The 12983-nt window shown below is 31.2% G+C and overlaps 1 non-coding gene across 1 annotated transcript; it reads left to right on the top strand.

Moving 5' to 3' along the window:
• Window positions 1-10780: 10780 nt before the first annotated feature.
• On the top strand, window positions 10781-10853 carry TRNAF-GAA (transfer RNA phenylalanine (anticodon GAA)). The gene has a single exon. It is a non-coding gene; the product is annotated as a tRNA-Phe (tRNA).
• Window positions 10854-12983: the final 2130 nt, after the last annotated feature.

Below are 12983 nucleotides of genomic sequence, written 5' to 3'. Positions count from 1 at the left end.
AGCATATCGAAAGAAGTATAATTTTAACGATATTAAAATACAATTATATATAAAGTATTATAAAATAATATAAAAAGCAAAAATAATTAAAGTATTTTTTTCGTAAATTCAATTTAAAAATACAATAAATATGTCTGTTTTGTACCTTTTCATCTAATATAATCATTTCTAAGTAAAGAGACTCTTCTTCATTTGTGGGTGTTAATGTTTTTCATAGACGAATCACGCAAACTTTGATAAACTAATTGTTTATTTGTTTGGTGATATTGTTCAAAGAATGATGCTCCATTGAGTAAGTTTGAGATGTTGTATAGTGCAAAAATAAATTTCTTGTGCTAAATTTGATGTTATTTGAAGAAATAATGATAAGAGACTTATATAAGTAGTTCAAATAGTATGAAATTTGAATATTTGTAACGTAAAATTTATTATGATTAATAGATTATTATGACATTTGTAATATGAATGTTTATTACATTTAATGAGTTATTTATAGAAATTAATAAATTAATTATTGGGGTTATAAATTTATTGTATTGTTTATAACGATAAAATATAATAAATATAGGGATATAGATTCTTGTAGGTTACAAATTTGGTTAGACATCATGAATTTTTAATTATTGTCAATGGTAATTTTGTAGCCTAATTTACATATATTTATTTCTATTATTTATATTTTTTTGTATATTTTATTTTTTTGCTGATTTAGAAATAATAATTGATTTGACAAAAATTGAGTGGTTGATTCTAAAGTTTTGTCAAGTAAACGATGTTACTGACATAGCATTAGTAGAAAAAAAATATCTTAAAAATAATGTGGATAAACTTATCCATTTACTTTTATATATTAAGAATACATAGATTTACTTAAAAAGTAGCAAGAGAAGTTGCATCAAGTTGATGGTCTTCAAATATATGAACCTTGAATGAATTGTTTGATCAATTGCAACTTTACATAGTTTCATATTTTCAGTTTCCTATATATTGATTTAAATACAGTGCATCATGTGTGTTGAATTTGAAAAACTTGAATCTAATTAAAATGATAATCAAACATTATTAAAATAAAAATTAGGAAATTATTTAAATTTCTTCCCATTGTTTGGTTGATATATTTGTTAGACTGCGTTTGTTTTTGTTTTTAGAGACATGATAGAATATGACACTGAGACAGAGACAATAAGACGGATACACTAAAAATTATTCTTTGTGTATTGTGTTTGGATACGATGTACAAGACGCTAATGTAATGTCCAGTATTATGTTTGAATACACATGGATAAGACTAAAATATTATATGAAATGACTAAAATAGCCATGTAATTCCAAATTTTCTATATCAAGTACAAACTAATTTAATAGAGAATGAGAGTACGTAAAAGTACAGACAAACTTAAAAAAATGTTTGAAGATGCCAAAAATTTTAATAAAAAATATATAATAGTATTTATATTAAAATAAAATTTATAAATATATTTATTTTATTTTTAAATTTATTATTAATATGTACGAATACATATGGTTAAGATTAACAAAAAAATAAATTTGAGTTTGATTAAGAAAAAATTTTGTTTAAGTTAATAAGACAAATTAATTTTAAATAAAAAAATCAGTTTTAAAAAAGAATCCGTTTTTACATAAAAAAATAGTTTTTGTACATAAAAATCTATTTTTATTTAGAAAACTAATTTTTTTTATCTAAAAACTGATTTTTTTAAATTATATAAAATTAATTACAACTTATAAATTATTTTTTAACATTTTAAAAGATCAATTATACCTTTGATAATATTTATCTTTTAAAAATTTTAAGACTAATTATTTTTGTTATTATGTTTATTATAAATCAAATAATATAATACAAGGTTAAAATGGTATTGAAGTAAGAACGATAAGAAAGAAGGAATTATCCAGCGCAATAAAAAATTTTACAAAAAAGAGAGAGTACCTGAAAAAAAGAGAAAGAAGGAGAACGCAGAGACAGAGAAAGAGCAATGAGAAGAAAATACCTCTCCGAGAACAACACAATAGGAAAAATAAGAAGGGGTAACAGTGGAATAATAAAAAATATCTATAAACAAAAAGAAAAACAAAATTTATAAAAAAAGTCTGTGTCCACTCTTTCAAATCATGTGTCCATCATTGTCCTTCATAAAAGAGTGGATACAAAAGTATAAAAAACTGTCTCGGAGACAATGTGTTCAGTGTCCATGTCTCTGCTTCCAAACACTTTTTAAATATGTATTGTCCATGTCTCTATGTCCTGTCTCCGAAATCAAATGCTATCTTAGTGTGCAGATTTCCTATTGGGCCAGAAGCAACATAAACCCAACTTATTATTTGAATTTAAGCTTTGTGCAAAAAATTAGTTTAAACATAAATGGCTGTATGTTGAAATGAAAGTGGCCCATATCACAAGCCCATAGACCAATATTGAAGGATCAAGGAAAGGAACCCAAAGGTTCTCAAAGCAAGCCTCGTTTACCTACTCCCCTTGTGATTGGAATTCAAAATTCAACTTAGTTAATTACTCTCTTTGGTAACCGAAACTCAAAATTAAATTGAGTTTATTGTGCATTGAAAGCTTCTCTCTTCTCTCTCCTCTCTCTTGTCTTTCGGTCACATCTATTAGAGAAGAAAATTGAAGAAGTTATCAGAAAAGCCTACAGGAGAAAAAAGCTATAAAGAAGAAAGGAAGATCTTTACTTCGGAAGGAAAGATTTTGGAAGATGGTTTCAAGATTTTGATGCCAAAAAAAGAAACAATTTGTTTCGGTGAAGGAGCAAATCTGAGGTGCAAAAGTTCATTTCTATTTTTCTTCATCAAAGAAAGAAGATAGCCTCTAAAGCTACGCATAGGAAGAAGCTAAAATGGAAGGCAAGAAGCTGTCCTAGGTCAGGAGTTCATCAAGGGTCCGAATTCTTTTTTGGAGCCAAAGACAAGATCAAAGGTTTAGATTGAAAAAGCTTGATGAAAAGGGTTGAGAGAGGTACATGCATGTTAGTTTTCGGTTTTTCCTCTCTCTTTTCTTTGTCCGAACCGCTGCAGTTTTTGGTTGGAGAAGAAGTTGCTTAGTTGAACCAGTTTCAACCTTGAAAGCTTCCCCTTCTATATTAAGGGTGAACAGCCAATGGTTGAGATCAAGTAGAGCAAATGTAAAGTACAGAGTTCTCATAGCTACCCAAGCTTCCTGAGTTCTTCTCCTTCAATGGTGTTCATTTTATTTTCTTTTTCTTAGTTTTGTCTGTTTGAGTCTCATGGTGAAAAAGGCAAACATGGTGAGATTTGTAAGAAAAAGCCAGTGAGAGAAAAAAGACAATGATTAAAATTAGAGAAAAAGCCAGAGATGTCTCAGAGTTTCTTTGTACATCTATCTGTTGTGTGTCATGATCCTGTGGGATTCCCTTACAAGTTGAGTTAGCACTTTGCGGTTGAAAGCTTGGTTTGAGTCCAAGTCAAATTCAGATTGGGGATAGAATTTGGATTTGTTCCCGATAGGAATTGGTAGTTCCTAGGGAGAAATTGGTGTTTGTAATATTGAAAAAGAGATAGTGAAATTCCATCATTGTTGTGATGGAGACTGGATGTAGGCCACATTGCACCTAGTGGCTGAACCAGGATATATCTGGTGTTAATTCTTCTTCTCTACTCCTTTCTCTATTTTTGTTAAATCAGAAGATGAAAACAAAAGTGTCTCTCAACTTGGCACGAGACAAAACAAAAGTGTCTCTTAACTCGACACGAGGCAAAAGCAGAAATATCTTCTAAAGTTTGATTGAAAATTCAGAGATTAAAATTCAGCAAAAAGGGGTTAAGATTCAACCCCCTTCTCTTAGCCACTGATTACCATCAATGTGAAATTGGGTGTTACTAAAAATTCTTTCCTTGTTCATTTGTGTCAGAGTTTGGAGCCTGCAACTCGGAAAAAGTTAAAAATAAAAGGGAAGATGTATCACAAAGTTCTTTCTGATAATCTTCAAGCATTGTCATCATATCTTGCCAACATGATTATGAGAAGTGCTTGCTATCTTTGGAAAAATGCCACACACTTAGTTGGTGCATTTCATAACTATTGGTTCAATCTTTAGTTATGTTTATTTTAAAAGATCTTAGAGTAAATTTTATTTGCTATTACAAAGAAGTTTAGAACTAAATTGATATTTTGTATTATTTTTGTTTATTAATATAAATAATGGATTGTTTTAGTATTGCATCTTTTTTTTTGAAATGTTATAATCATGCAAAAATAATGTATTCAATTTGTATATATAAAATTTTATTTTATTATTTTTGACGGTCTTCGTCATGTATTAAAAGTATGTAGATATTATTTGAAGTATAATTTTTAATACATTAAAACTATTTAATTAGACACGATTAAATAATAGTAAAAGTTACAAATTTTCGAAACAAAAATAAAAAAATTTCATGTTAGCCATGGCAAAAAGACACTTAAATAGTGCTTGTTTGTTCTTCTTTCTTGTTGGCTCATCATCGTTCTCGGCTGTGAATTCTCCTCATCGTTGCTGCATTTTTCTTTTTCAATTGTTTGCCTTTACACTTCGTACGCCATTTTTGTTCTCAATTCCTGTTTTTTCTTCATTTTTTTAAGGAATTCATTTTTTTATTTTGTTAAAGTGTGGATGCTTGAGCAGTTACACAGAATGAGATACGAAGAAGAACAAATCAAATGGTGTTGAATTAAGAAATTAACTAAATTAATTGATGATGACAAATATTATTTTATTGGGTAAATTAACCAATTATTTTTTAATTAAATTTGATTAAGTGTTGTAGGCCAAAGAAAAACAAAGCAGCAGCCCAATATGATGAAAAATAAAACCAAAGCTGGTGGGTTACAAAACAATAAAAGCCCAAAGGTAGGTGACGAATAGAAAGCAAACGGGCTTAATGAATTATAACCGACCCAAGTCCGAATTCATCTCTCAAGCCAATCCCTCCAATTTGCTTTTAGTAAAGCAACGTTCACTTTTTCCTCTTCGGTCAGAACTCAGAGAAAGAGAGAGAAAGCTTAGTCTCTAAGCTGTTCACCAAAGAAGAAAGAAAGAGAAGGATTAAGCAAGAAAGGCAGAGGTCTAATCACCCAAATCAAATCAAATCAAGCTAAGGCAAAAGTTAAAGGTAACTTATTTCCTCTTGCATGCATCGTGCTTTCTTCTCCTCTTCCCCAACTCTCTGCCAGTCCAAATTGGGATACATGAAAAAGATGACCTCTGATCAACACTGTTGTGAATCTATGGTCAAATTTGTGTCTTGGGGACCAAGTAGCATTTCAATGGCTCATATCTGATTTACCATTGAAAGACTGTTTTCCTTTGCTTCCCTGAGGCTTTCGGTCAAGCAAGAGAAAGTCAGACTCAAAGTTCCTATTTTGAGGATTAATGGATGAAAGTGAAAAAGTGAGTTGGTGAAGCATATAGCTCGAGGGTTAACCTAGGAGAGAGTAACTCAGCAACATGTAAAGAGATACAAAAGAAGATTTTTCATCATTCAGAAGCCAAGGAGAGATAACCAGTGTTTTTGAGGTTTATGTTCTGAGAAGAGTTCTCTGAAGAAGTTCATCAACTTGGACAGTGCTTCCTAGTCAAAGAAGCATTCCGCCAGAATGAGGAACTAAATCAGAGGCAAGCAAATCTGGTTTATCACATAGCAAAGAGGCTGTTGAAGTATTAATATCCTTCATATTTTACATATTGTAATTTTCTTTTCAATGTTTATCTTTCTGTAGTTTCTTGAGGTAAAAGACTGAATGAGAGAGTCATTGAAAGAGCCTATGAGTGGAAAGAAGCAGAGAGAAATACTTGAGAGAAAAGCTTAGAGTGATTTCAGATTTTTGTAGGTTGATTCTGTGTCTTGTATCTTGTACCAGTGAGGTATCCCTTTCTTAGTTGGGTTTGCACTAAGAGTGAAGAGTTAGGTATTAGCATAACCAAGTCAAGTTAGGTTAGAACTTGAGTGTGAAAGGATTGTGTTAATCCTGTGGAATTGGTGTATGTAATACTTTAACAATAGTAGAAATTCTACCACTGTTGTGGTGGACACTGGATGTAGGTTGCATTGCACAAGACAATCGAACCAGGATACATGATGGTATCAGCTTCTCTCTTCCCTGCTCTGTTCTGTTTTTTGATATTCATGAGACAAAATGAAATTGTCTCATAATTTTCTGCTACTGAGTTCAAACAAATTCAGAAAGAAAGTTTGTTTTAAAAGGTTATTTCATTAAAGTAAAAGAAGACCATAGATTCAACTCCCCCTTCTCTAAACCTTCTACAACCTTCAAATGGAATTGACCTAGTTTAGTCTGATTTGTATATAGCCTTAACATAAGAATTGAATTCTCATTAAAATTTATTTTTTTATACCAAAACATGAAATAGAATTTCAATTCTTTAGAGAATTCTATTCCAAGGATTAATCAATGCAAAACACATTACTCTAAAAAATGGTAGGAAATTGTAAAATCCCTACAATACCCTTATTCCCTTTTTTTTCCAAACCAAACCCTAACCCTCTTCTAACACACTCACTCACCTCTCACTGTTGCACACACACTCCCCTCACACCCTCTTCCTCACAGCACACACCCACGAGCTGAGAAAAAAAAAAGAAAGATGGAGATCGAGAGAGTGAAGGAGAGGAGGAGAGAAGGAAGAAGAGGGAGAGGGCTACTGCACCGGCGTCGCGCCTCACCGTAGTCCAACTTGCCGTTGTGCCGCCACCACACCCGTCTTGCCCAGCCGCACTCAGCTCGCTGTCGTGCCGCCTTGCCATCGTCGCCGCCAAAGAAATCGCCGTTGGAGGGAGACCTTGTCGCTGCAGCGGAAAGCGTAGAGAACGAAGAGAGGGTGAGAGAGCTACAAGATGGAGGGAAGGAAGGTGGCAGTCGTGAGAGGAGGTGACGATGGAGGATTCTGTTGTTGCCGTCGCTGGAGCTCACCGTTGGTGCACCTGGAGCTACTTCATCCCCTAACTTGCTCCACCGTGGCTGACCCCTAGCCTCCCTGTTTTCGTCGGAGTTACTGATGCCACTGCTGGAGGAGAGGATCTAATGCCATTGCTGTTTTGCTTCACCAGTGTAGCTCTTACTGTTGCCGGAAAACATGCTACAACTTCCAAACTTGCCGGCAACACTGTCTTGCCGCTGTTCTGGTCTAGTTTCTTCCCTTGATCTGTTCCAATTTCACCTTATCTCTGCCACCATTTTGTTTCTCTGTCTTGCTCTTATTCTGATTTATTTTTGGCCTCTATTCTGTTTTGGATTTTCAGAACTATATTTGTATTTGTCTTTCATTCAATTTGAATCTACTGCCTTTGGCTGGTGTCGTGGCCATTGTTGCTATCGTAAGAATTGAAGTTGCTGCACTGTCCCAGTTCAAGTTCTGCGCTCTTTCGTACCCTTTTAATTTGGCACCCGAGTTCGGCCTCTTCGGTCCCTTAGGACCATGTTGTGAGTAGGCTTTACATTTATAATTGTTTGATTGTGCATCTATAATTATTTTGACATATATCTATTATGATCTTTGAATTATACTCACTATATTTGTCTAGAACGATTTTAAATTGATTAGAATAATTGATTTATTAAAATTAAATAATTTATTTTTATGAAGTTTATACATTCGGAACTATACATGAGACCATATATATTTTTGATGAAGTCTTGCATTATTTTAAATTGTTTGATCTTATCTGAATATCTGTTTTTGAGACCATATATTTTTGATAAAGTTTTGCATTATTCTAAAATGTTTGAGTTTACTTGAATATCTGTTTTTGAAGCATTGAAGTATTTGTTGGTATTCACTTAGTTTAAAGATTGTGAAATATATTTGAAATGTGTTTTGATTAAAAAAGTATGATTGGAAAGGATTCTGATGAGAAAGTATAATATGATTTGATTTGATTCGATACCTTATATATTTGAAAGATCAAAGATTTGTTGTATTTGAAATTATATGTTTTGAATTGGCTTGGGAGGCTCGTATTAGAAAACCGTATTTAACGGCGGTTATGACGTTAACTTAGATGCATCTAACTCAGACTCCAACTAGCAGGGGTGTTGCTAGCCTAACGTGTAGGCCACACGTTAGATCTGTTATTCTGTTAGGACACACGAGAGGAAAGGGCTACCCTTAGAGGTGGAGCCACCCAAGTGTGGATTATTTGATTTGATTTCTGTATGAGAACTCCCTTATTGATTCACATATTCATATAAATTATTATTTTCTAACTAAAATTATTTTTATGATAATGTTTATATGGTCTCATGTTGATTATAGATGTATTGTCTAGTCACTGAGTTGCAAAACTCACCCCTTTTTCAAAAAATATTTTTTAAGAACAAATACTTGAATGTGTGAGCCTTCTATTCAAGAGTAATGATCTACAATTGTTACTTCATTTTGTTGAGTTCTTAGACGTCATATGCTCCATATGTCACAGGCAGGATCCATCCATATTTACTTATTTTACCTTTTATTAAAAATATGTAATTATTTATTTTAGAAACTGTAAATTTATTTTAAAATATTTGTAATTTTCTTATTTAATTTATATTTGAGTCTGATATGCTTGCTATGGAACTGTTTCCTTGAGCGCCGGTCATGGTTCATTTTTGGCCATGACAGAAATTAAAAAAAAAATTACGTAAAGATTAAAAAATATCAATTTATGTCACAAACATTCAAAGAATGGAAATAACATTAATATATGCCAACATATAAATATAATGCAAACAAATAAAAAAATATAAACAAATTAATTGTATAAAATAAAATATAATTGATATGACATAATATTTATATGACATGGTTGTTAAAATAATAAATATAAATGACATTACTTCATCATAAAAATATGTATTTTTAAACTAAGATTATATATATATATATATATATATTATACCAGTTCGATTGAATACCAAAATACCCATAATGACCTACAAAATTCAATCCATTATGTTACAAAATCAATTCTCATTCTACAGCACAATTCAATCGATTGTGTTAGCATGGCAATCGATTGAATAGGAAAATACTTTTCTTGCTTTCTGAAATTCAATCGATTAGATAATATTACCAATTGATTATTTTTGAAGAAACATGCGATATTCAATCGATTGTGTTGGGTGTAACGAATCAAGGACAAACAAACTTCGTTGATTCGCATTATCAAAATATTTATGAAGGTCATGGTTAATAGAAGATCTATTTCGTTGTTGTTTTTGTTTCTAATTGTTAATAAACATGATAGATGAATAATAAAATAATAATTTATAAGATAGCGAATAAATTTAATAATTAAATAATATATAAAAAATTATTTTATAGTTAAAATTAAATAAAGACTATTTAGCCATTATTAAAAAACTTAAAAAAATATGTTTTGTTACTAGTAATGGTCCAAACGTTCTGTCAAATTCTATGTCCAGTTTTTGAGTTGAAAAAATGTGCTACTACTATTGGCATGTTTTCAATTACATATGAGGTTTTCTGGACTCAAGTCATGTGTGGTTATCTCTGATCAAAGTTTTTCATTTGATGTGACACCTTGACATAATGCATTATTGGAATCACTTTAAAATCTCATTTTGCATCTCTGAAGCATCATCAAATGTGAAAGTTAATGCAACCTTGAAGAGCTGTGCTGTGGTTTCCATACGTTGTAAGGGATCTAATTGATCATACAACAGTTAGAAAATCTATAGGGTAAAGTGGTAAACCATAGGCTACAGATGTATCACTATGAACTATGAAGAGCACATTATTATAAAGCAATTAAAATAAATATCAACATGATCTTGTCTCTAGAACTCTGGGATTTGCAAAAGATATATTATCATGTTTTTAACTAATAGATTAGGAAATAACTATGTCCTATGGTTATCACTGTTCACTACTATTCATGTCTTTGATAATCTTCCGGACATTATTTAATGTTCATATGTACAGTAATAAGGAGAAGTTTATGCAATTCTATACTTTCTGTAGGAGTTTTCCTTTTTTTTTTGTTCCGCTGATGTATTTGAACATTATATTTTCTAGGTATTGTTTATATATCATTTCAGTCATTTTTAACTAGCTAATCAAGGATAACATAATAGCCAGATTATTTTTGTAAAATAGTCACTAAACTATGGATCAGTTAGCATTAACAAGGGCTATTTTTGTAGCCTAGGATTTCTAAACTATGATTAATGCTAAAATAATCGAATAAATAGACTAACAGACAAGTTAATATTTTATCAAATTTTAAACTTAACAAGAATTATGAATACTCATTATCCTTATGGGGGTGCTGCCAAGGTTGATACTTGATAATGTTGCAAATGTTTAATAATTTGAATGAAATTGGTTAAGTATGATGAGTCTTTGTTCGGAATATTTTGTGTTGGGAGAAAGGACAGTGCCAAATTTTAGTTAAATGTATTATATCAAATCTTTAATATATGAGAAAAATTGAATAAAGTATACAATAAGTGATTTGGGAATGAAATAAAAAAAAAACAAAATTTAAGACAAAATTGACATGGATCTTGCCTTTTTGAGGCTATCTGTATACATAAGCTTTGTTCTTCTTTTGGTAATTAGCTTGCACTTTACAAGAACCTAATGAAAAAGTAACAGAAGGAAAACACAGTTTTAATGGTTCCATCATAACGATTGATATATCCAATATAGGAAGGATTAATTTTTTTTCTTTTTATAGAAGTAGAAACAGAGGATTTTGGCTTCATTAAATTATCTGATATGTTGCGGGGATAGCTCAGTTGGGAGAGCGTCAGACTGAAGATCTGAAGGTCGCGTGTTCGATCCACGCTCACCGCATTTTTATTTACATCACAGGTCATTAGTGTTCTGCAATGGAAACAACTGCTGCTGAAGCAACTACCAATCGGGTCTATGAGAATATATTATAAATGTTATATTAAAAATACTTTAGAGAATATATTATAAATAGATTTTGAATTTATTTATTTTTAAAAAAGACATAGGTTATTTATATTAGAGTTATACAAAACTGCATTTTCTTTTTTTTTTCTTTTTTCGATTTGCATTAATGGCTACACTTTGTCTTTTTTTGCGATTTTTTTATTTGTAAATAATGAAAAACATATAAAAATGTTATATTAAATTTAAAGAATTTTTGATAATTAGTATAAGAGATTAAGAAATGAAGAGTAGTAAGAGTTTTAATATGTATAAGTTGTAGAATTTGAGTATTTGTAACTGAAATTTTTTTATAATTAGTACTTGATGTTTCAATTGAATAATAATAGATAAGAGTTTTTTTGTTTGATGTTTCAATTGAATAATAATAGATAAGAGTTTTTTGTTTTAATTTTTTTAAAACATTTTACTAAATAGTGATTGGTTGATTTTCATCTAATAATTTTGGGTATTAACTCTTCCGGTCTGTCATTATCACTGCAAATCCTTCTACAATAAAGAGAATAAGACATGGTCAAAGAATGATAATCCATTCTAAGTAAATTCTGGAAGCAATACTGCACATGTGGAATAACAATTTGAAAAAGAGAAGAACACGTAAATGTAAATTGTAGAAGAAGTACTCCACATGTAAAATAACAATTTATAATTTGATGATGAAATATTGCAATCGATAGTATATAGAGAGCAATAATTTTAAATGGACATTAATTTTGGTTGTGAGTGTTAAACAGAACCGTTTACAAAAGAGAAATACATAAACTTGTGCTACTTGTCACAATTAAAATGTTATTATTTATAATAAATAAATATGGCTATTGAAAATGATATTGAACAATGAGAAGAGTAAACGGCAAAGTTGAAAATCTTTAGGAAGATATCTGAGACAAATTTCCTACGTTGACAGCGCCGAATGGTGACGTTGGGAGACCCAGAATCGAGCTCTGAAGAACCGTTTACAAAAGAGGAATACATAAACTTGTGCTACTTGCAATGAGTTCACAATTAAAATGTTATTATTTATAACAAATAAATAGGGCTATTGAAAATGATATTGAACAATGAGAAGAGTAAACGGCAAACTTGAAAATCTTTAGGAAGATACCTGAGACAAATTTCCTACGTTGGCGGCGCCGAATGGTGACGTTGGTCTGAGACCCAGAATCGAGCTCTGACAGGAAAACCGCAAGAGAAGAAATGGAGTTTGCCCTGGTTTCTGCAATTTATGCAATGCGGCTCCGCCGGAGATGGACATCGCGATGTACAATTTGTTTTGAAGAAAAAACAATGGCTCATTGGACCAGAAGAGGATGGAGGAAATAGGATGGGACCGGAAGAGGATGGAGGAAATAAGATCTTGGTACGGAGAGGTGCTAAGAGGGTGAGGGATTGAGAAAGGTAATAAGCTCTTTGGTTTTGAGAGCTTTTTGTTGGGGTAAATATTAATTTGTGTTTTTGTTGTTTTAGAAATAAGGATTGATTTGGAAAAAGTTAATTTGTTGGTTTTTATTGTGTTTTTTAGTTGTTTTTTGTGTTTTTTTATGTGAAAATAAAAGTTGATTTGGCAAGATTTGAGTGATAGATTCTAAAATTTTGCCAAGTAAGTGTTGGTGTTGATATGGCATTAGTAGAAAAACAAAAATAACTTAAAAGCAATGTCGGTAATCTTATGTACCTACTTTTATATATTAAGAATAGATAGATAGATAGATAGACTAGTGCATGTACCACTTCCTAGTTCCTACACCAGCAGTCGGAATTATCATTGTTCTTCTTATCAGCGCGGTGGGATATTCCTCCTCCGAATCATTTTGCCAGACTGAGAAATTGTAGCCTATGACTATGATAATCTATTGTGTTATTGCCAATATTCAAACCTTAAGCGAAAATAGAGGGTAAATTACACTAACCACTCCCATGAGGTTAAAGCATGCCACATATGATACTCCTCAATTTTTAAATTGTGACACTCACCTATCGTGAAGTTTGCGTGATTTGTTGTATTTC

Source organism: Arachis ipaensis, chromosome B5 (assembly GCF_059453495.1).
Source record: "Arachis ipaensis isolate K30076 ecotype BB chromosome B5, ASM5945349v1, whole genome shotgun sequence".
Taxonomy (NCBI): Eukaryota; Viridiplantae; Streptophyta; class Magnoliopsida; order Fabales; family Fabaceae; genus Arachis; species Arachis ipaensis.
The sequence above is the reverse complement of the archived record's forward strand: the minus strand, read 5'-3'. Positions and strand labels throughout refer to the sequence as shown.